The 23,709-nt window shown below is 38.6% G+C and overlaps 1 protein-coding gene across 1 annotated transcript in view; it reads left to right on the top strand.

Annotated features, from left to right (window-relative positions):
* Positions 1 to 23,709, top strand: part of TMTC2 (transmembrane O-mannosyltransferase targeting cadherins 2) — a 407,491-nt gene that overhangs the window by 11,954 nt on the left and 371,828 nt on the right. The gene's annotated exons all lie outside the window — the stretch shown is intronic.

The following is a 23,709-nucleotide window of genomic DNA, read 5'->3' as shown; positions in this document are numbered from 1 at the left end:
CTATGAAATATATATGAAATTGGCCATTTGGAGGCAATTGATAATGTTTTCAGTAACTAGGGATCTAATGTTTTCCAGTGAAAATGAAAATTAGGCATTAATACAACAAACCATATCAACCAAACATGTTTATACCTCAGCCGTGATCATCATTTTATTTCTCATGTGTTACCTTCTTATTGGTTGGAATGTTTATTACTCTGTTCCTATTGATAACTAAATTGTAACAGCAAGTGGCAAACTCCTAAAAAGGAGAGCACTTTTGGTTCTTGTTGGACAGCAGCCTAGTTTTCTCTAGTGCACATCTGTTCCTTGAACATTTTTAGAATGTTCAGGTGAAAATTCACCCAGTATTTTAATAAACCAGATTCTGTTACTGATGGGTTAAAAAAAAAAATCCGTCATACTGTTTTAATTTATTAAAGGGAAACGACAAATGGTTTCTGTACTATGGCTCTCAACTCTCTGGGATTAATTTAAATGAGTACAAGAAACCAATAATTCAGGACCTTATTAAACATGCCTCAGCAGTTGATTTTTAAGACTAAAGAAAAGACCAACAGCTGGATTTCTCCAGGGTGAGGAGTTGGAGGGAAAGGAGGGGTTATCTACTATGAAGAAGGTCAAGTTTGGCATCCCTGTAAATGAACTTCAGTGAAACTGAGAGGAGTTGACTTGAAGAGTATTTTGCCCCTTTCTTGTTTATGATACAGTGCTTTCCTTTTATGGTATAGAGGAGGGATCATTATAGAGAAATTGGGATGACCTTTCTTCGTGTGGGGAAAACAGAGGCACTGCAATGGAAGATGGGTCATTTTGATTGGTACCTCTGTGGATTGGAACCAGAGCAGCGACTGATTGACAGCTTCTTGAGGTTAAATCAAGACAGTTTGTTAGAATGGAAATCCTCTGAATTCAGCTGTATTTGTGGAAAGTAGGTCTTTGGTGTTTCAAAAAATTCTGTGGTAGATTTTGATTGCATGCTGAATTTGGGGTGTGTGTTATAAAATAGCAGCTTGTTTGTATTTTTTTTTAAAGGCACTTATCATAATAAATACCCAGATGTTCATCTTTGTGTACTTAGAATTTGCATTCTGAGAATTTATGATTTTGGGGAGGGGGTTGGGTTTATTTTTCAAACTAAAGCCTGAGAGAATTAGCAAATTTAATGTTAAATTGGACACTTTATTCATACACGCAAACCTTGTAGATTTCAGGTAGACCATATATGATATTTAAAAGTTAATATTGATTTCAATACTAAGAATAATATTAAGTTTAGATTGTCACTTTGATTTCTTTTTATGTCATCATTATTTATGAAAACTGGTTGAAAATGAAGATCAAAGATTTCCTGTAAAACCTAAGATATAACAAGAACGTTATTTACTTTAAAGTTTTCTGTAAACCGGAATAAAAACTTAAACCCAAACCAGAACTTAGCCAGAATGTTTTTTCTTGGAGCATCACTGGGAATCTCTATAAAAATAGAGTAAATGCTTTGCATTCAGCTTACCTACTGCATTTGAAGAAAATCTTTTGTGTATGTCTGCAGGCTATTTGTGTGTTCAGAAAGAGTTTACCAGAATCAACTGAAATTGGTAGAAAGTGGTCAAAGTAACACTGTAGCTATAACTTTATTGAAAACCAGAATGGTATTCTCTGTCATAATCTTGAGTAAATGGAAGCTAATGAGTGATTTCTTTTGTGAAATATTATCAGTTTTCTTTCACTTAAAGGAGACTAATTTTATTTTAAGGATTTCTTTTCCCAAGAAAAATCATATTAGTTCCTGTTAACTTCTATCAGCATTGATTTTAGAAAAAAGGAGATGAATAGAAATTAAGAAAGCAGCAGAACTGGTAAAGAGATAATTTCCTTATACACATACCAACCAAAAGATTTAAGGATACTTAGTAATAACATTGTAAATTGTTTTGTGTATTCTGGTCACTTACCTCAGAGACCAGAAACAGCTGTTGTTACTAGATGTGATGGAGAGAAAGAAAAAATAAGGGTATGTTTACCATTTAAGTAACCTGATTTCTTCAAATTGCAGTATAAAAATATGATAATTCTATTCAAAGTTTGGGAGAAAGATTTGATGTGGTTTATTTTAAATTCAGGAAATCCACTCAAATAGACATTCGCCTTTGATTTAAAAGTGTTAAGTCATTCTTATCTAGAAGTGTGTTATCTCCCAAGAAAGCATCAGTGTGGGATGCTTTCAGCTCCTGTCATTCCTGTGTTCCTTTAGCAAGCATTTGTAAATGCTTAGCTGTGTCAGGAACCATGTTTAATATGGGGGGCACTGATCCTGAAGAAGATGTAGTCCATAATCTCAAGGATCTTAGAGGCTGGTGGGGAGACGAAGTAAACAGACAGTTTCCCTAACAGGGAGACATGCGTATGATTGTGAGTACGTAAGAGGGGCACTTGACCCAGACTGGGAGGGAGGATGAGGGAGGCACTTGTGAGAACTGATTCCTGAAGAACAAATAAGAGATAGCTTAATAAAATGAGAGAGAGGGAGGATTATTTGGGGGAAAAAATGTGCAGAAAGAGAAAGGCATGGTGTCCAAAGAGCAGGGCCTAAAGCTAGAGTGGAGGGAAAAGAGATGAATTGGCAAGGTAGGCGGGAGCCAGATCACTGGGGGTCTCGTGTTCCCTGAAGAAATTTGGAGAACTGTCTGAAGAAGGGTGGAATCCAAAGCAGAGAGACCAGAAAGGGGCCCATTATAGGACTATATTGGAGGATTTGTGTTCCTGTTCACGATGAGGGCTAAAATAAGGTAGAAACAGAGGTGAAAAAAATTGGGGTGAAATAGGAAAAGGTGAAGAAAAGTTGCTGGCACTTGGTAACAAGCTGAATGTGGAGGGTTGTAGGATAGGGACTTTTCTCAGGTTTCTGTCTGGAGCAAGTGGGTGAAAAAGGAAGCAGACATGTAGATCAGTTTGGGGTGAAAGAAGGTGGAGGGATGTGCTTATTTTCCTCAGTGAGTAAGAAGAGCAGTGAGATGTCACAGCATGGAGATGCTGTGGGTGCTTTGGAGTTCGGCATGCCTGTGTTGCTGCTTTGAATTGCTGCTAAAACATTGTCATCCGCCCTTTACTTTTGCTAGCATGTTTTATTTTGATAATAAGGTTTCAAGTGCCCAAAGCACAGTTCAGAAAAGGTAGAACCTCCTGTTTGTCTGAACCTAAGAGCCCTGATGAGGCCTGAAGACTTCATTTCTTTCTCCATCTCTTGGTCTGGCCATCTTGGTGGGCATTGTGGCCAGTGGCAACCTAAGATCTCTTCCCTAGCTCTCCCAGAATGCTCCAGAGGGGATCTTAGTTATCCTGACTTAGGTTACAAGCTCATCCATGAAATGTACCTCTGGTCTGGCATTGGAGTGAAGAGGAAGCAGGTTTGCCTAGCCCATGCCATATGCAGTATAGGAAAGAGGGCATTCATTAGAAGGAAGGAAAAGGGATTCTGCGAAGAGGGGGAGACCACAGATGTCCATGGAACCCATGATGTTCACTTCCAGTCTGTTACTACCCTTAACCATTTGAGTAGTACTCTTTGGTGCCAACTCGATCATAAATGTCATCTCAGAAGTCATGTGGCCTTACTTAGTTATGACGTGGTCACACATATGAGGTAGAACATCCATTCATACGTGTGTGTGTGTGTGTGTGTGTGTGTGTGTGTGTGTGTGTGTGTGTTCTGGACTATCATCTAAATTGGGAGTAGGCACTACAGCCTGTGGGCCAGTGTACCCTGTAGCCTGTTTTTTAAACAGCCACACCCATTTGTGGACTTGTCTCTGACTGCTTTCTCTCTACAATGGCAGAGTTGAGTAGTTCCAACAGGGACCTTGGGGCTCGCAAAGCCTGAAATATTTACTGTCTGGCCCTTAACGAAAAAGTTTGCCACCCTCTGATCTAAATGGAAACAACTACCTTTAAAACTCTTCCAGCAATGATCTTACTGGCCCCTGAGAGCAGGGGACGATCTTACTGGTCCCTGGGCCCTCTCAGGGGTTCCCTGACATTTGATGGGAAACACAGGTCTAAGATACACTTGTTAGGAGTTAAAACTCAAGGTCAGTCTTACAGATGTAAAATGTTACTGACTTCCCTTTCTCTTGGATGACACTATAGTGAGTCCTCACTGGTGATTTTTGGTAGAACTTGGCAAGCTGCGGCCTGTTTGTCTAGAATAGCAGTAAGTGACTAGATGGCATGGATGTCACATATCTGCAGTCGTTTATGGGTTTTGTCCTAACTCGTCCCTGGATCCTGAGTGAGTTCGTGAGCAGTGGGTTTTCAGGCAACAATATGTCTTTGTGAGCTGGTGCCCCAGCCCCTGTGCAGCCTGGCAGTCCCGTCGGGCCTCAAGGAAGCGCCCACTGCTTTCATCTCAGAGCGGCCGCCTAGGGAACGCTGCCGGAGCTGTTTGTGAACCTGGCTCCCCTGCCTCTGGAGCCGCAAGCCTGCCGTTTCCCAGCAGTTGTTGCCCAGCTGTCTGCTGCTTTGTTACATTGTTTCAGGCTTTGCTTCAACCTGCTATCCAAGTGTTTTGCTTGACCTCCCCCCCGGGTCGGGGTCTGGGCCTGGCTTTAGCTCAGCCCTAAGGAGCTGTTTGGTATTCTTCTGGTATCTAGTTCTCATGGGGTCAGCCCACTGGTAGTGATTTTCTGTGACTGAGGTTTTGGCACCTACAAAGTGACTGCGTCACTGCTTGGTTGTTGACAGCCTCGTCTTGATGCTTTTTCATTCTCTGGGCTCCCCAAGGGGCACCCTTGATAAAATGTGTTCAATAATGTGCTGGCTTTTTTCTTATTAGCAAGGAAAAAGGCCGTATGTTTCTGCTTTGAACTGGATTGCCATTTTACACGTTCTTTTAGAGTCTCCACTTGTCAAATGGTTGCGGTTTGGACGTGGTTGTCCTCAGGTAGAAAAATCGGTGTCAGGACCAGGGTTGCCTACTGCAGGATTATATCTGATTCTTAAACTTTTCAGGAGTCTTGTTAACTTGTGAGGCTAGAAGTGTAAGATTTACAAAGCATTCGTACCTGGCTTTTCAAAATTTGTACCTCGAAGGTTGATTTGCAAATTTAAAATAATAGATAGATTAATCCTTACTGAGTGGAAAATGCTGCCTTTGGTATTATTTTCAATAGTTAATTTGAAGAATAACTAATTATATTTGCATGTGAAATGAACTTGGGAGGCCTGATAAGTAAGTAGAATACATTTTAGCCAGTAGCCACCTGTTCTGCTTAAAAACAACACCAAATAACTTGTTCATTTGATTTTCAATAAGGGCCTATTAAAAATTCTTAATTCATAAGCCAGGTAATAAACAGTTTCTGTGAAAGCAGACGTCTAGGAAGAATGGTTTTGACCTGGAGCTAGTGAAATCAATTAAAAAACATTAAGCTAGAAGAGACACATTAAATCAAACATATATTGTAATACTTGTTTAAAGGGTATCACAATATTCTGAGTTTGGGGAAAGTTCAATCCTAATGTTAAATTTTATGAGTAGGTATGTAATATATATGCGTTTATAAGCAATTCTCTACTTGCCATAAGCCAAAGAAGAAACAATCAATTTACAAATAGCACAGAGGCAGTAAATTTGTTGGCAGCAGTTCTAGGCCTGTTGTAATTCTGTAGTTTTTTCAATATGCAAGTGGTGAATTGATGTTGCTCTGAGCCAAAGATATGGTGATATGTGAACGTGTCCAAGCACTTACATTATGTAAGGCTTGGAGGTATTTAGATATCAGTGAAATACTTTATGGGAGTAATAGGAAAATGTGTGCTGTTGAAATCATATTCATAAAATCAGTGTTTATATTGAAGTTACCCTCCCAACTCACGTTTCAGATTTAAGGGTTTGGCTTGGTGCTGTGTGATCAATTGAGACACAGTTCCCTGCTGGCAGGGGTTCATGTCTGAATCTAGACATCTTATTGGCTCTGCTCTAATCACATTGATCATTTTGAGCTACATCAAGGAGAATGTGGCTTCCAACATGGGTACCCTGTTTTCTTCCACAGAGTTCAAAGTACATTACAGTCTCCCTTTTAGTTGTTCCTCTTTTGATCCGGCTGTCGTAGCTTGGGTTCTTTCTTCTTTTGCTTGGATTCTTGCTTTTGCCAGCATGCTTCTTTCTTTTCTAGGCAGCCCAGTATTTCCATCTCAAGTCATTTCCAGCTCGCCTATTGTGTACTTAACTCAAGATCTGAATGAATCATGATCATTATGAACATAATACCTGAATAATGCATTAAAAAGAGAAATATTTAGAAGTATATTTAATTCTCCAGGGGAATAAGAAATTGAGAAAATGGGCTAAGTATTTCTGTTAATAAAGGGAAGAAAAATCAAGTATGATGGATCATTGACTAGTGGGAGTCCTTGAGTTTATTCTTCAATTTTTTACTCTCTGGCAGTGTTACAGGGGGCAAGTCAGTGACTTGTCTGAACCTGGGCTTGCTCATTTATGAAGAGGACAGTAATTCCTGATCTCATAGGGTTGTTATGAGCATGAAATCCAGTTCGGCTTCATACACTTTAATTTTCTGTCTAATCCGTCAGGTGCTCTGTTAGTGGAATGGCGTGCAAATGGCGAATCATATGGATTCATGGAGGAAATGTCAGGTTGTTAGAATGATGGGAACTTCAAAACTGTTACTGCAGAGTTTTGCATGTGTCTTCAGCATGGATGATGGTAGATGAAAACCATCAAGCTGGCCAGGTTGATGATCAGGAGGGAGTAGGCAGGAGTAAGTAGTGTGACTTGATGTGGGGCTCAAAGATGGACTTATTAGTAGTCTGAAGATGGAAACTAGGGTCAGGGCCATGGTGCTCTAGCTGTTAGCTTCAGATCTGCTGGGGCCATGAGTTCTTTTGAGGAGAAAGTAGGCTCTGATTTTGAGGGTTATGTGGAGAGTGGCATCATACTGGCAGTAAAGTTTTAGAGAATGGTAAAGCTATGTGGGATATAAATAGTATTTTGAAAAACTCCATAAAGATACTTAGGCATGAAGTAGATTATTATATCTTTTATTTTTTTAATTTTTTAAGATTTTTGGCTGTGTTGGGTTTTCGTTGCTGTGCGTGGGCTTTCTCTAGTTGCGGTGAGCGGGGGCTACTCTTCCTTGTGGTGTGCAGTCTTCTCATTGCAGTGGCTTCTCGTGTTGTGGAGCATGGGCTCCACGTGCGTGGGCTTCAGTAGTTGTGGCAGGCGGGTTCAGTAGTTGTGGCTCACAGGCTGTAGAGCGCAGGCTCAGTAGTTGTGGCACATGGGCTTAATTGCTCCACGGCACGTGGGATCTTCATGGACCAGGATTGAACCCATGTCCCCTGCATTGGCAGGAGGATTCTTAAATGCTGCAGCACTAGGGAAGTCCCTATTATATTGTCTTAAAAATTAAATTATGTGCAAAATATCATAGTAGGTTCTTTACATATTGCAGTTCATCCTCTCAATCCAATAAGGCAGTTATTATAAACATGGAAACAGGCTCTGTGAGGTTAAGTAATTTGCTTGAGGTCATTGGCCATTAAATGATGAGTCAGACTTGAAACCACACATGCCTGTCTCTGAAGCTCAGGCTCCTGACCCCCTCTATGAAAGCGTCGGAATACACGAGAGTTCGGGAGATCTGAAATTGAATCCTGTTTCTTCCCACTAACTGTGTTAGATTGCACAATTTACTCAAAGAAGTCCTTACTTTTTATTACCCCATCTTGTTATTGCAGGGTACACAGGGATGCATTTGAGTGAATTTTGCTTTCAAAGCAGCTTTTTTGTGTGTGTCGTGGATCCCTTTGTCCATCTGTTGAAACCTATGGACTTCGTCCTAAAAAATTGTATTACTTGCATAAAATAAAACATATAGAAGCCCCCAAATTGAAATATATTTATCAAAATACTAAAATACCAAGTTATCGTATAATGAAATATATCCTTCTTTATTAATCTATTTAATAACAAAACCAGGTGGTAGATCCATTAACTGCCATAATATCGAAGTGGTGATGAGGGTAAATGATTTTTTGAGAAATTTGCAACAATTGTACTGTGATAGAAAAGCATCTGTGATTCCTACTGGTGATGAAATCACTGCCGTGGTTAGTTGCCTTTATTCAGAATTAAGGCATTGCTAAGTTTCTTTACGACTAGTGCAAGCTAAGCTGTACTTTTTTTTCCATCCAAGTTCATGGACTCCTTAAATTCTCTTTGTGCATTCCAAGATGAGAACAGGATAAGAAGACACTTATTAAGGTCCTGTGAAGAAACATTGCAGAAAAGAAGGATCATCAGCCGTATTGAGAGCTCTAAGATTTCTTGGGCTTTCACCTCTCTAAACCTGGAAGAGTTTGGCTGGAGTCAGTAGCTTGAAGCCTGGGAAGGGACATGGAAATTCACAATCAGAGTCCACCATCAACTTCCATGAAAACCCCTAAGCTTGTAGTTATCCAATATGGGATCATATAGGCTAACAAAATGTTGAGATTTTGTTTTATCTTGGGTTTTGATCAATAATTATATAAACTCAGGGGTCTTAGCACTGAGTAGCTTATGTTTGTCAGAAAATCTGATTGTTAGCTTTGATTTTTGGTTAATAAAATTGAAAGCTGCATTGTGAAAAGACAAAGTTAGGTGTAGAAACTATTTGAAAGCCAGGCCTTGGGTTGAGTGCAGGTAGATATACTTAAAGGGGCCTGTGGAGAAAGTACTGGAAACTGCTGATTTGGATAACCTCTAATACCTCTTTTTACCTCTGATTCTTTCACCCAAATATCCTTGATATTTATGGCGTATTGAAATGTCTAGTTTTCTGTGGATTCTGATGAAAGACGTGAGAAAAATGAAAACAGATGGAGAACCTGAAAAGTAACACTTGGTTGATTGACAGTTAATGTGGAGAATGCTTTAGAAAGGAAATGAAGTGTTGTCTCCAGCAGATGGAAGTGTGTAAATTTTTCCTCCACTTTAGAGCTAGAATCACTGTGAGTGGTATTGTTTCAGAATCAGAAAAATAGAAAGAAAAATGGTATGGTTATCATCACAGGTAGGGGGAGCAGAAAGGGTTCACATTGTTACTAAAGGCTCATGCCCAAAAGAAAAGCCTCCCCTCAGAGATACGGGTCTGACCCCTTCTTCCTCTTTCTCCTCCAACATGCTTTGTCCTCAGGGAGCAGGCATTACCTTTGTCATCTTCCATTTTCCCTCCTCGCTTCCTGTCCTTTCATACCCTTTTTCTCTGTCCTCTCCCCATTTCCTCTGGCTGCTTCTCCCTTTCCCACACGCCTTCCTCTCTCCTCCATACTTTCCCCACCCCTACCCTTCACCAAAGTCAAGTGATGCTGAACTTGGGCTCAAGAAGAGCCACTTCACTGAGTTGACGGCGCTGTGAGAGCTTCTTTTTGAGTATTACCTCGTTCAACTCGGGACAGAGAAGGTATCTCCAAATCATGCTTGGTGATTCATGACCGGGCATCTGATTAACAAAGTGATACTTGAGTTGAGCTTTGGGAAAGGCAAATGGCTGTCTCGGGGGTGCTGTGAACTGCCTAGCTTGCCTGAAGCCCTAAGACTGTCTCACACATTGAGAAAACCGCAGGTTGTTCAGAACGACCAGTACCAAGGGCATATTTGGGAGACTGGCCAGGGATGGAAATACAGAAGTAGATAGAAATCAGTTTGTGATGGGCTCTAACGAGCTCAATTGAAAGCTGGGGGGGGGGGGGGGGCGGCTCGAAGGAGCGAGAGATGATCAGACTTGCATATTAAGAGAGAATCCTCTGACAGAAGCAGGATGGATTGGAGGAAAACACCACCAAAGGTAGAGAGAACAGGTTGGAAGCTTTTGCACTAAATCAGGAAAAAAAAATTGAGAACTGTGACTAAAGCTCAGGGAATGAAGATAAAGAGGCAAATTCAAGGGAGGGAAGAGGACTCTAGAACTTGCTGACTGGATGTGAGAATGGGTAGGAAAGAATGAAAGAATTTGTGGAAGTTTCTGAAAACTGTCTGGATACTTGGAGTGTTCTCTGTGTGAAGAGACTTAGGAGGAAAGCAGTTTTGAAGGGAGATTTCATTTTTGGACATGTTGAATTTGAGGCTCTGCTGACATAGAATCTGTAGTAGACAGCAAACCATAGTAGGGTATTAACTACTTTAAGTTAGTGTATTGTGCCTTTGACATGAGCCAGCCAGGGTTCTAAGCACTTTACATGGATTATCTCATTTATTCCTTATAATAGCTCTGTGAGATATAGGTACGATCATTGTGAGGAAATTGAGGCATAGCAAAGTTAAGTGATTTTACATATTTAGAAAGTGATAGAATATTGTGTGACTCCATTCATGTGAAATGCCCAGAAAAGGCAAATGTCTATAGAAAAGAGAACGTAGATTAGTGGCTTCTTGGGAGTGGGAATGGGATTAATGCAAATAAACATCAGGGATCTTAATGAGATTGTGAAAATATTCTAAAACTGATTTATCGTGATGGCTGCCCCACTCAGTAAGTTTACTAAAAATCATTGAATTGTACACTTGAAATAGGTGAATTTTATGATATAAAGTAAAATTCAATAAAGTTGTAAAAGAAAGTGCTTGGAGTTGGGATCATTACAAATATTTTATTTTAGCTGTTGTTTTCACTGGACTGTAAGAGAAAAGCGCTCTTAGAGATACAAGGCATGTCAGAGTGCTTCAGAAACGGCGCCCTGAAAATTGTGCCTGGACTTTAAAAAAAAAAAAAAAAAAGATGCTTTTGTCTTTTTTTTTTTAATGCCAGTCCTTCAGCTGCTTGCTTGTTTAGGATCTGTGAAGCATTTTCCTGTTGTCTCTTGTGACTTACTGTTTCTGGTCTCCTTTGGGATAATGTGCAAGATGGCTAACCTGGCTTCTGCCTCCCCCAGATTCGCCTGTACTTGCTCCCTTCCTTCTATATTCAAGATCTGTGTTAGGTCCTAGGAATTAAAAAAAAAAAAACAGAAAAAGAAAAAGATAATTAAAATATTCTCATAACTGGCATTCTAAAATTAAATATTAAAAATGACTCCGTGGGACTCTGAGTCTTCCCTTAGAGAAACCAGGAAGGATCCTTACAGGATTGCTCCTCTGTTTATTGGTCTTTGTTTGTTTCTTGGCTCATGGGACTTGAACATAAGTAGGACACAACCTTGTTTAGAAAGTTCACATTCTGTTACCATCAATGCAAAGGGTGCCTCATGACTGTATTAGTGAAGATACCTCTAAAAGATAATGACAACAAAAGCCATTACTTCCTCCTCTCCCCCTTGCCACTCCCTCCCAAATCTGATCATATTGTTATCATTTAGTTTTATTTTTGTCATTATGAAATAGTGAAAATTAAATTATCCAATATTATGTAAAATTGAATAGAAGAGGGGGACTAGGTGTTTTGGTTCTTTTGCTTTATTTCTTTTGGAAAACTCGTTGTGTAAATCATTTTTCTTTTTTTGTTGTTGGTCAAATGAATCCAGTTTTGAATGCAATAGACTTTTCTGGTAAATCTTTGGCAAATCTGGTACATCTTTGGGCAAAATGTCCAACTTTTCATTATATTTTATTACACAGAATGTAAATATTGTGTTCTAAGGAACAAGCTTTTACTTCTAATCATCTATTCTTATTTGCGCCGTCAGAGAATGGCACAAATTGCTGGTGGTAGAATTAAAAATGATAATGGTGCTATTATCAGAATTAGTGGACGCTTGTCAAGTTTTAATGGTGCATTCATATTTGGATGCTTTGGAATATTTGGTAAATTGTTTCTGCGAGTGCCAGTTACCTGTGGGGACAGACATATGTCAGGTGCCTGGATTTATCATTGAATCAAGTAGAGTGGTCTTTAAGGCTGTGCACCACAGTACCCTGTGTTGCATCATTCATTACGTAGAAAATGAGGAGGTTTATACGTAAGACCAAGACTTAGTTATTGAAATGCCCATGAGCCTTTTCTGCTTCTCATATACAAGCATTGTTCTTTACACAATCTGTTGAGAAATTAACATATTCATATTTAAAGCATCACAAATGTAAGGGTGGAAGATGAGAGGGTGATTTAGAATGCTGGGGTGTTTGTATCCATGAGGAATTTATCACCCCTACCCTGGTATGCCTGAAAGTTGAGGACCTTAAAGCAATTCAGTGATAAAGTTCTTCACCACATTGTGAACCTGCTCCCAAGGCAAATTTATTATCTGCTGATTTTACTCCTAAGAGTAATAGGTGAAGGGTAATTTTATATTGTGTACTTTAAGAGACTTATTTTGGGCACGTAAATTGAGCAAATAAAAATCCGCTCTTTAAAAAATTAGAAACAATTGGAAAATCCAAAGCAGGAAATGAACAACACAGAACACTTTGAAATCTTCAAGGGACCTCTTTTAATTATCCAGAGGGCATTCATTCAGTAAATTGTTTAGCACTGATAATATATCAGGCATTTTGTACATTTCTGAAGTTGTAAATTGGCAGCCTAGTTTTTGGTTATTCTGAATTGTGTTACAAAAAAATAAAAAGCAAAGGAAAACAGAACAAAACAAAAAAACAGTAGGTAGCCAACATCTAAAAATTAGGACACTACTCCCCGGTTCATATTTACACCTTTCTTAATTTAAAAAAAAAAATTAAAAAGAATTTGACAACCGTGGGCTCATATTCCTGCACGGAACCAATTATCAGGAGCAAAAGAGTGGCTGCCCCCTCATTACCAGTTTTATAGATGAGACAATTTAAGGAACACTGTTAGGCAGCATCCCCAAGGACCCAAAATGGGTTGTTATGGAGTTAGATTTCAAACTTCATCTAATCCAGTTAAAAACCAAAAAAGCTCCTCTACTCTTTCATGTTGCAGAGTATTGTGGAAGTTGCAAAGCAAAGCGAGATAGAAACTAATATTCCCTACATGTGGCAGTGCTTTAAATCTATGAAATCTGAGCTTTCCTAGTATATCCCAACAATAAACCTGTAAATCCAGGCCGATGTTTTAATTCCCAGGTTTCAGAACGAGGAACTCTGGAGGCTCAGGGCATAATTTACTTATGGTCACAAGTCTGCTAAATGACCGTGTTGGATTAGAACCCTGGTCCCCTGGCCTCTGGTGCTGGAGCTCTTGGTACACAATGAAGGTCAAGAGTTGACCAACAGTTTGAATATAAAGCCTGAACTCAGAAAATGTGTAATTCTTAAGTGTAGTATGAACCATATGGCAGTGCCATTTTGTTTATCAAGAATGGTCAAAGATCAGCAATTTCATGTGGTTTAGTGAGTACTTCTAAAGAGATCCACCTATTTATTGTGATTCTTTTTGGTTTTTCTTTGTCTGCGTTCAGTCTTTGTTGCTGTGCGCGGGCTTTTTCTAGTTGTGGCGAGCGGGGGCTACTCTTCGTTGCAGTGAGTGGATTTCTCATTGTGGTGGCTTCTCTTATTGTGGAGCACCGGCTCTAGGCGCGTGGGCTTCAGTAGTTGCAGCATGTGGGCTCAGTAGTTGTGGCGCATGGGGCTTAGTTGCTCCGTGGCATGTGGGATCTTCCTGGACCAGGCATCGAACCTGTGCCCCCTGCATTGGCAGGCGGATTCTTTTTTTTTTAAACATCTTTATTGGAGTATAATTGCTTTATAATGGTGTGTTAGTTTCTGCTTTATAACAAAGTGAATCAGTTATTCATATACATATGTTCCCATACCTCTTCCTTCTTGCATCTCCCTCCCTCCCACCCTCCCTATCCCACCCCTCTAGGTGGTCACAAACCACCGAGCTGATCTCCCTGTGCTATGTGGCTGCTTCCCACTAGCTATCTATTTTACGTTTGGTAGTGTATATATGTCCATGGCACTCTCTCACTTTGTCACAGCTTACCTTCCCCCTCCCCATATCCTCAAGTCCATTCTCTAGTAGGTCTGTGTCTTTATTCCTGTCTTACCCCTAGGTTCTTCATGACCTTTTTTTTTTTTCTTAGATTCCATATAAATGTGTTAGCATACGATATTTGTTTTTCTCTTTCTGACTTACTTCACTCTGTATGACAGACTCTAGGTCCATCCACCTCACTACAAATAACTCAATTTCGTTTCTTTTTATGGCTGAGTAATAGTCCATTGTATATATGTGCCACATCTTCTTTATCCATTCATCTGTTGATGGACACTTAGGTTGCCTGGCTATTGTAGATAGAGCTGCAGTGAACATTTTGGTACATGATGTACCAAATTGAATTATGGTTTTCTCAGGGTATATGCCCAGTAGTGGGATTGCTGGGTCGTATGGTAGTTCTATTTGTAGTTTTTTAAGGAACCTCCATACTGTTCTCCACAGTGGCTGTATCAATTTACATTCCCACCAATAGTGCAAGAGGGTTCTCTTTTCTCCACACCCTCTCTAGCATTTATTGTTTGTAGATTTTTTGATGATGGCCATTCTGACTGGTGTGAGGTGATACCTCATTGTAGTTTGGATTTGCATTTCTCTAATGATTAGTGATGTTGAGCATCCTTTCATGAGTTTGTTGACAATCTGTATATCTTCTTTGGAGAAATGTCTAATTAGGTCTTCTGCCCATTTTTGGATGGGGTTGTTTGTTGTTTTGATGTTGAGCGGCATGAGCTCCTTGTAAATTTTGGACATTAATCCTTTGTCAGTTGCTTCATTTGCAAATATTTTCTCCCATTTGAAGGGTTGTCCTTTAGTCTTGTTTATGGTTTCCTTAGCTGTGCAAAAGCTTTTAAGTTTCGTTAGGTCCCATTTGTTTATTTTTGTTTTTATTTCCCTTTCCCTAGGATGTGGGTCAAAAAGGATCTTGCTGTGATTTATGGTATAGAGTGTTCTGCCTATGTTTTCCTCTAAGAGTTTGATAGTGTCTGGTCTTACATATAGGTCTTTAATCCATTTTGAGTTTATTTTTGTGTATGGTGCTAGGGAGTGTTCTAATTTCCTTCTTTTCCATGTAGCCGTCCAGTTTTCCCAGCACCACTTATTGAAGAGGCTGTCTTTTCTCCGTTGTATATTCTTGCCTCCTTTATCAAAAGTAAGGTGACCATATGCGTGTGGGTTTATCTCTGGGCTTTCTATCCTGTTCCATTGATCTATATTTCTGTTTTTGTGCCAGTACCATACTGTCTTGATTACTGTAGCTTTGTGGTATAATCTTAAGTCAGGGAACCTGATTTCTCCAGCTCCATTTTTCGTTCTCAAGATTGCTTTGGCTATTCAGGGTCTTTTGTGTTTCCATACAAATTGTGAAATTTTTTGTTCTAGTTCTGTGAAAAATGCCAGTGGTAGTTTGATAGGGATTGCATTGAATCTGTACATTGGCAGGTGGATTCTTAACCACTGCACCAAGAGGGAAGTCCCTACCATGATTTTTGATATGTTTTCCTTTATGTTTGTAGAGATTTAACCTTTCATAGGAAAATGGAAATAGGAAGTTTGGGGCAAGTTTATTAAGATCCAGTTCGAAGTTGTGGATCCAAATATGCATACAGACTTAGGATTTAGACCTGCAAATACCCCATTCATACCCGTTCTGGATTCTGGAGAGTTTAATTCTGTTGATTACAAATAGGAAGCATCACTTTTCTATTTTGGCATATATATTCAGAATATTGAGTGCTTACTACATTTGGAGTGATATGGAGCTTACTACATTTCTGTGGCTTTTTGATGATTATATTTGAAATAAGCCTGAATCATAAGATACATTAACAAGATAAATAAACAAAGACTGCAAATGAATAAAATATTCATTTAAAAAGGTTTTACAACCATCTCTATTTTGCAGATAGTAGACACTCAGGAAATATATTTAAAGAATGAATGAAAATATCATGTAATACAGGTACAATTAACACTGGGTGAATGCTTTTTCCCTTCTTTATACCTAAATTACTCATGTAGTAGTTTTCTTTGGGCCTGATAGAGAGAACATGATTTTGTCTCTTTTAATTATGATGTCATAATGTAGGAGAAAGAGCACAGCTTTGGTGTCAGGTAACTTTGGGTACGTGTTCTGGTGCCATTGGTTTTCTAACTGTGTGACCACAGCAACTTACGCTTTCTCTTAGATTCTCATTTAACTGCATCACGGAAATAAAAACATCTGAATGTTAAGAAAGTTTGAGATGAAGTGTGTAAGTTTCCCAGCAAATGGTACATGCTAGATAAGTGGTAGTTCTTATTATTATTTTTGTTGTATGTTGAAAAGATTTTTATAATGAAATTTCTACAATTAAAGTGATTTGAATTTTGAAGTACAATGATTAGTTTACCTGATCTCTAAAATTGCATACTTTCTGCTCTTTTTTCTTTTTTTTTGGCAATAGCTTTATTGAAATTTAATTCACATATCATACAATTCACCCATTTAAATTGTACAAGTCAGTGTTTTTCTCATTTCTGTATTTTTAATAAAAATTGTATATATTTTAGGTGTATAATATGATGACTTGATATATACATACATAGTGAAATGATTACTATAGTCAAGCCCACTAACATATCTCCTCACATATTACCATTTTTGTGTGTGATGAGTGCACTTGAAATCTACTCTCAGCGTTTTTCCAGTGTTCAATACAGTAGTAAGTATAGTCATCATGCCTGTACATTTGATATCTACACTTATTTGTTCTACGTAACTGCAACTTTGTACCCTTTGACCAATAAATCCCCATTCTCCCCACTACCGCAGCCCCTGGTAACCACTAATCTACTTTCTGTGTCTGTGGTTGGATTTTTTTCTTATTTTTGCATTCTACATAAAAGCAAGATCATACAGTATTTGTCTTTCTCTGTCTAGCTTATTTCACTTAGCATATATTCTCAAGGTCCATCCATGCTGTCACAAAAGGCAGGGTTTCCTTCTTTCTCATGGCTGAATAATATTTCATTTTATACATATATATATATTTTTCTCTATCCATTCATCTGTTGAAGGGCATTTGGGTTGTTTCCATATCTTGGTTACTGTGAATAATGCTACAGTGAACATGGGAGTGCAGATATCTCTTTGAGATCCTGATTTTATTTTCCTTGGATATATACCCAGAAGAGGGTTTTTAATATATTCCCAGATCTGTGCAACCCTCACCACAATGATTAGAACATTTTAATCACTTCAAAAAGAAACTCCAGGGGCTTCCCTTGTGGCTGAGAGTCTGCCTGCCGATGCAGGGGACACGGGTTCATGCCCCGGTCTGGGAGGATCCCACATTGCCGTGGGGCGGCTGGGCCCGTGAGCCATGACCACTGAGCCTGTGCATCTGGAGCCTGTGCTCTGCAACGGGAGAGGCCACAACAGTGAGAGGCCCACGTACCGCAAAAAAAAAAAAAGGTAAATAAAAAGAAACTCCATATCCTTTAGCTATAACCCCCTATGCCCTTATCCCCCCTGTCCTATGCAACCATTAATCTTTTTATATAGATTTTCCAGTTCTAGACTAGTCATATAAATGGAATTATATAATATGTAATCTTTTGTGACTGACTTCTTTCACTTAGCAAAATGTTTTCAAGGTTTAACATGTTGTAGCATACACCAGTACTTCATTCCTTTTTTATGGCCAACTAATATTTCACTGTGGGTTCCATTGTATGGATACACCAAATTTGTTTAACCATGCATCAGTTGATGGACATTTGGATTGTTTCCACCTTTTGGTGATCGTGAATAGTGCTGCTATGAACATTCCTTTACAAGTTTTTGAGTACCTATTTTCAGTTCTTTTGGGTATATTCTTAGGAGTGGAGTTGCTGGTAATGTGATAACTCTATGTTTAACCAGTTAAGGAGCTGCCTAGACTATTTTCCTAAGTGGCTGCACTATTTTACATTCCCACTAGCAGTCTGTGAGTGTTCCATTTTCTTCACACCTCATCAGTACTTGTTATTATCTGTCTTTGTCGTTCTTGTCATTGTTGTGAATGTGAAATGGTTTATCTTGTTGTGGGTTTGACTTACATTTTCTTGATGACTAGTGCTGTTGAGCATCTTTTTATATGTCTCCTTGTCATTTGATTATGATTTGTGAAGAGAACAAAAACCTAATTTTTGTCTTGTCTTTTCCACCTCCTAATGGCTGAGGTGAGGGTTGGAGGGGGAGGATTTGTTTGGATCTAGAAAGCTCAGCAAAAGATAATTTAATAAATGTTTCTTATCTCTGCTGTGTTTTAGCTGTAAGTAGATCAGGAAAGGAAAGCAAGAATAAAACTAATTGCTCATCAAGAGAGGAGTTAAATATAAGTGGTTCCGGTAAGCATTTAAATTAGATTACATTTAATGAGAGGTTTTCTAAATGGAGTTAATTTGAAAGGACACACAAGTCATTGGGTTTAATCTGTGTACCTTCCAGCAAAATAGCTAAAATCCCTCCTCTCCCCTCCAGTTTCTGGTAAGTAAAAGTTACTCTTCAGAAGAGCATTTTATTTCCTTGTTTCCCATGCTTTCTGTGAGTGGCAGTGCTGGGTGGGTTCACTAGTGTATGCCACCCAGTGAGAGAAGAAACTCATGCTTGTTTAGTTTTCATCTGGACCAGAAAACATGGGCATTTTGACAAAGGAGCAGAGAAAGTATAAAAAAAAAAAAAAAGATTTCTGCTTACTTCAGTCTTCATAATAGCTTCAATTATGTTTTTTATTTTTTGAATTCCACAAATTCTCTTTTGGTACTTTGAGTATTAACATTTAAAGAATTGAGGAATGACTTCTTTATTATAGTTTCCTACTGAATAGAAGCTATGTCTACAATACGCAAAGAACCATTGTCTGAAAAAGACTCTGCATCCAACAGTTGACTATGAGGTAATTTCTAAAAATTGTGAAGAGGACAATTGACTGATTTTAGCAAACTCCTTGGGAAAAAAATTCCAAGTTAATTTTGGTGAGAGTGACAGAAATAGAGATTAAAATATGCAAGCTATTTAAAGATATATTGAAAAGTCATTGCCTTGCTCTGACTAAATTTCTGAGATTTCTGTGATAATATGTGTGACCATTTATGTAGGATGTAATATTTTTTTCAAAGTGCTTTCCCATCCTCTATAGTGTTTGACTCCTCATGAGAACTATGTGGTGTAAATAGGCCAAGGAGTTTTTTTTTTTTTAAACATCTTTACTGGAGTATAATTGCTTTACAATGGTGTGTTAGTTTCTGCTGTATAACAGAGTGAATCAGCTATACGTATACCTATATCCCCATATCTCTTCCCTTTTGCATCTCCCTATCCCACCCCTCTAGGTGGACACAAAGCACGGAGCTGATCTCCCTGTGCCATGCGGCTGCTTCCCACTAGCTATCTATTTTACATTTAGGCCAAGCAGTTTTATCATCACTTTGGAGATGAAGAAATTGAGGTCTCAAGATGGTAATGACCTACCCAAATCTGTCTTCTGGTTACAGCAAGGATTAGAATCTGGGTCCTCTGACATCATCAGTGCTTTTTCTCACACATTCTGTGGCTGTTTTCACTGTTGCTGGATTGCTGCTGGAGGAACTACAAGGTTTTTTCCTTTGTGTATTTTGCAAATTGGTCATCAGCTCTCCCAACTCCTGCCATTATAAAGACTCTCCTAATGAATTATGCATCAGCATTTGACTTAAGAAAGAAAAATCAAAGGATTTGGATTTAAGTAGTATTCTCACATGGCTACTTCTTAAATGCTTTTTCTTCCCCTAAAATTGTTTGTGAAAGAATGATTTCAATACTAATGTGAAACCTCATATAATGTTGCCACCTCAAGAGGATGTGATTTACTAAGCTGTGGAATAGAGATAGTTTCAAGAAAAATTAACTTCAGTGGCATTAAAAAAGTCTATGCTACTTCTTTCACCCTGATTTTATCGTGTCAATAAAATCCATCCTAAGAAACAAAGCACATTTTGACAAGCATCCCTCACTTTCTGCCTCTTGTTTTAATCCTTTGAATGTAACATGTTCCGTCTAGCTCATCTGTAAGACTGTAGGTTTTTCATGTCAGGTGTTCGTTCATTGCATCTTCATAGCACCTACCACAGAGCCTGATACATCATAGGCATTCATTAAATACAGGCTGCATGAGTGAATTAGGATTTATAGCCATAGAATTGAAGAGAAACATATAAATATAGCAATTATGACACCTCAAGTCTTATAATTTGGTGCAAGAGTGGGTTTGAAGCTGAGAGTTAACTGGTACAGTTAACTTACTCAGAAGCAGGATCCTGCTTGTGAGGGGAAAGCTTGTGGCATGGAGGTTTCCATTTGTTTCAATTTAGGACTGCAATTCCCACTGCAGTTTTCTGCTCCCTGTTAGCTGTGGTTGGTTGTGCAAGGCCTTCTGGGAGATAGGATCTAATATGGCCTTTTGTGCCTTACCAAACCAAAGCACAGGCTGAAGTACATTACAAAGCATCCTAGGACTTTTGAAAACACACCTAGCCTGCTCAGTGCCCTGAAAGGCAGAATATAGGCTTTCTTGCCAAGTAACCATTTGAGTGCCAGCCTTTGTCACTTACAGCCTGAGATATTTCAGTTAATTTCTCTGCGGTCTGATTTCCTCATCAGTAAAATGAAGACACAAAGAACTTCTGGATTTGTTATAAGAATCAATTATTCTTATAATTTGTTAGGAGAATTAGTGATAATAAAGGTTAATTGCCCTAGGGAAGGAAAATCTTGTCCAGTTTCCTTCTGATGTAGCTCAATTTTGAGCATTGAGACATGCAAGCTAGACTGGAAATTCAGAAACAATCATTTATTAATGTTGGAGTCATATGAAAGTGCCATGGTGTGCATTAAGAATCTATCAGTACCTTAATGAGGAGTGAAGGGAGATTGGCTGTTTAGTCAGAGCCTCTCGTTTGGCAGTCTTAAATAGGAAGGACATAACAATTATGTTACTTGTTAGACTTGAAGGAAATAAAATGGTTGGATGGAGACTTGGAAAGAGACTGATAATCAATTGTCAGGCTTAAATTCCATCTTAAATCTTTTAGAGGTAGAACTGGCATGACGCTCTGAGAACATACGGCTATTATTGAGTGACATTATCTCATATTTTGTTTCTTGTAGATAGCAGTGTCCATTTATACTTCCCTAGGAAAAATATTGAGTGACTTCATGACCTTTGATGGTATTATGCTTGTACAATAAACATCTCTCTGCTCTTGGTGTTGAGGAGATGATACCTGTGAACCATAGGGAATCAGGAAAGGCAAAGGTCATTTTAAACTAATCGCCTTGAATTTTTGAGAGCTCTTGCTATTAATTATCCAAAATTTCAGAATGTTCTTTTCTAGTGTAGGAGAGCAGGAAGGGAAATTATAAACTAGATTTAGAGCAAGAAGCCTTTTTTCTTTTTTAAAAAAAAATGTTAATAAAATGTCTTTTAATAAAAACCATCAGTAGAAAATATTTTTGGAATACATCCAGATTTAGAAATGGAGTTAGGGGGAATTATTTTTTCAAAAGATCTTGCTAATCTGTGTATTCAAAGTAAGTTTTCTTTTTACCAGTCACTTTTCTAGACTTTTTAATTTTCTGTCAGCTTCCTAATAGCTGGAGGTGTTTTCATTAAGTGTGAATTTATTTGTTCTGAACATTAAATTTTCCTTTGATCAGGTTGCTTTAGAAAACTGAAATTATGATTTATGGATTTCATTTTTTCAATGAGTAGTTCACACGATTTGTCAAGAAAAATAGTTCTGGGTCTCTTTGCCCTTGACTGGAAGTGGTCACCAATTGTTTATAGTGCCCACAGATTGAGATTAAAAACACAGGGAAAGCCATAGATGACTGACTAGTATGTGTGAAGCCTACCTCCCAGATGATGATAATGAGATGGTAATGACAGTGCAATTCTTTTTCCTAGCAAAAAAACATTGAGTTTTTCACATGTGCCAGGTATTGGCCCAGGCACTTTATGTAGACTTCCTAATGACCCTGGCGGGAAGGTTCTGTTGTTACCTGTATTTTACAGATAAAGAAACTGAGGCCACCAGATGTAATGTAATTTGCCCAAGGTCACATAGCTAGAAAGTTGCAAAGGCAGGATTTGGGCTCAGATAGTCTACTTTTAGCCAATTACACCATACAACCTTTGAATTGCTCTGTATCCTTAGGAAAGTCCCTTTTCTTGACTGATACACAGTTGAGTGACCTGTTAAATAAGGAAAGTCTGATGTTTTCTTTGTTTGCCCTCTAACTCTGATCTTTTATGTTGGTTTTCTTAAAACAATTTTAAAAAAGCACTTGTAACATTTATTTTCTTTTTTCCCAGTCATAATGCTCATTATAAAAAACAAACAAACAAAAAGAGGAGTTAAACTGTAATTCTGCTGCCTCAAGCCTATCATCATTCTTAACCCTCTGTTGTATTTTCTTCTAATCCTTTTTATATATGTATTGATTTATCTCTTGCACTAAGATTAAACTACACTACTTATTCAGAGCCATTTCCATTCTGTTTGTTGGGCCTTTGAATTTTCCAGTTTGATTCTCTTTTATTGGTGTGAACGAATCTTCTCCAGAAATGACTGTCTCATTCTCAACACAGGGGATGCACAACTTAAAAAAAAATCTAGTTTTAATTGAAGACTTTACCCAGGAATCTGAGGGGTGGGGGGAAAGATCACTCCATAACACAGCTCCACTTGAAAGCACACCAGTGACAGGATAGTCCAACAAGTTAAAATAAAGGAAAAGGAAAAAGAGAGAAAGGGAAGGAGAGAGGGAGAGTGGGAGAGAAAAAAACAAAGTGGCAGAACAGAATATTAAATTGCCATACAAGTTATAGCTGTTAAGCACTTTTATGTTTGTTATTTTGGCGTCTCCTTTTAACACTTGAGGTCGAGTTTTGAGAACCTAAATTAGGAATGTAAAATACCTCACATAGTGGCAGAGCCACAACTAAGGATGTCTTCGTTTTCTTTTGATTCCTCCTGGTACCGGGAAGTCTCCAGCATTTGGAACACACACATCAGAATAACTGGAAATACCAGGCCCTCTTGTCCCCTCGCAGCCACCATTATCACTTAGCTAACTGGACTGCCTGCTTCTGGGCTGGCCTGCTGGTTTTGAGAACTTTGGTAATAGAGATGGAGGTCCTGCTCAGTTTCCTATTTTGTGTACCCCTGGAGCCTGTTAAACAGTAGGAACGTTATTACGTAAAACTGGTTTTGAGATTATTTGACTTTCTTAATTTTTATAACAAGTTTGTTTTTATTAAAGTAATCCTTCTAATTTGAAAAGTCAAAGATACTGTAAGACTTTTAATGAAGAACAGACCCTGCCTCATCCACTCCCTGTCTTAGAGTTGTGTTTCCCCCAATCATCTACTTTCATTTCTTCGAGTTCTCCTGGATGATTATCTGTGCTGGAAAAATAAGAGGGTGGCCCCAGGGCCACTTCTCAGTTATGTGCCCTAGGAAAGAAGTGGTGGTGGGTACCCAGCCCACAGCTCTGTCCACTTAAACAACATTGTTTCAGCAGCGACAGATTTTCGGGTCTCCAGTAAACGCTCTCAACTATTGCCCGTTCTCTTCAACTCGTGTCCACTACAGAGATTAACAATCTTAGCCTATTGATTGTACGCCTTTATATATATCACATAAATATTCTTCAGTGAAACCATTAGTTTAAGAGTGAACTGGTTAAGTAATCTCAGAATCAGAGACAATGGGATGAGAAGAA

This window comes from Lipotes vexillifer, unplaced genomic scaffold (assembly GCF_000442215.2).
Source record: "Lipotes vexillifer unplaced genomic scaffold, Lipotes_vexillifer_v1.1 scaffold1781, whole genome shotgun sequence".
Classification (NCBI taxonomy): Eukaryota; Metazoa; Chordata; class Mammalia; order Artiodactyla; family Lipotidae; genus Lipotes; species Lipotes vexillifer.
Note: the sequence above shows the minus strand (reverse complement) of the source record. Positions and strands in the feature narration are given on the sequence as shown.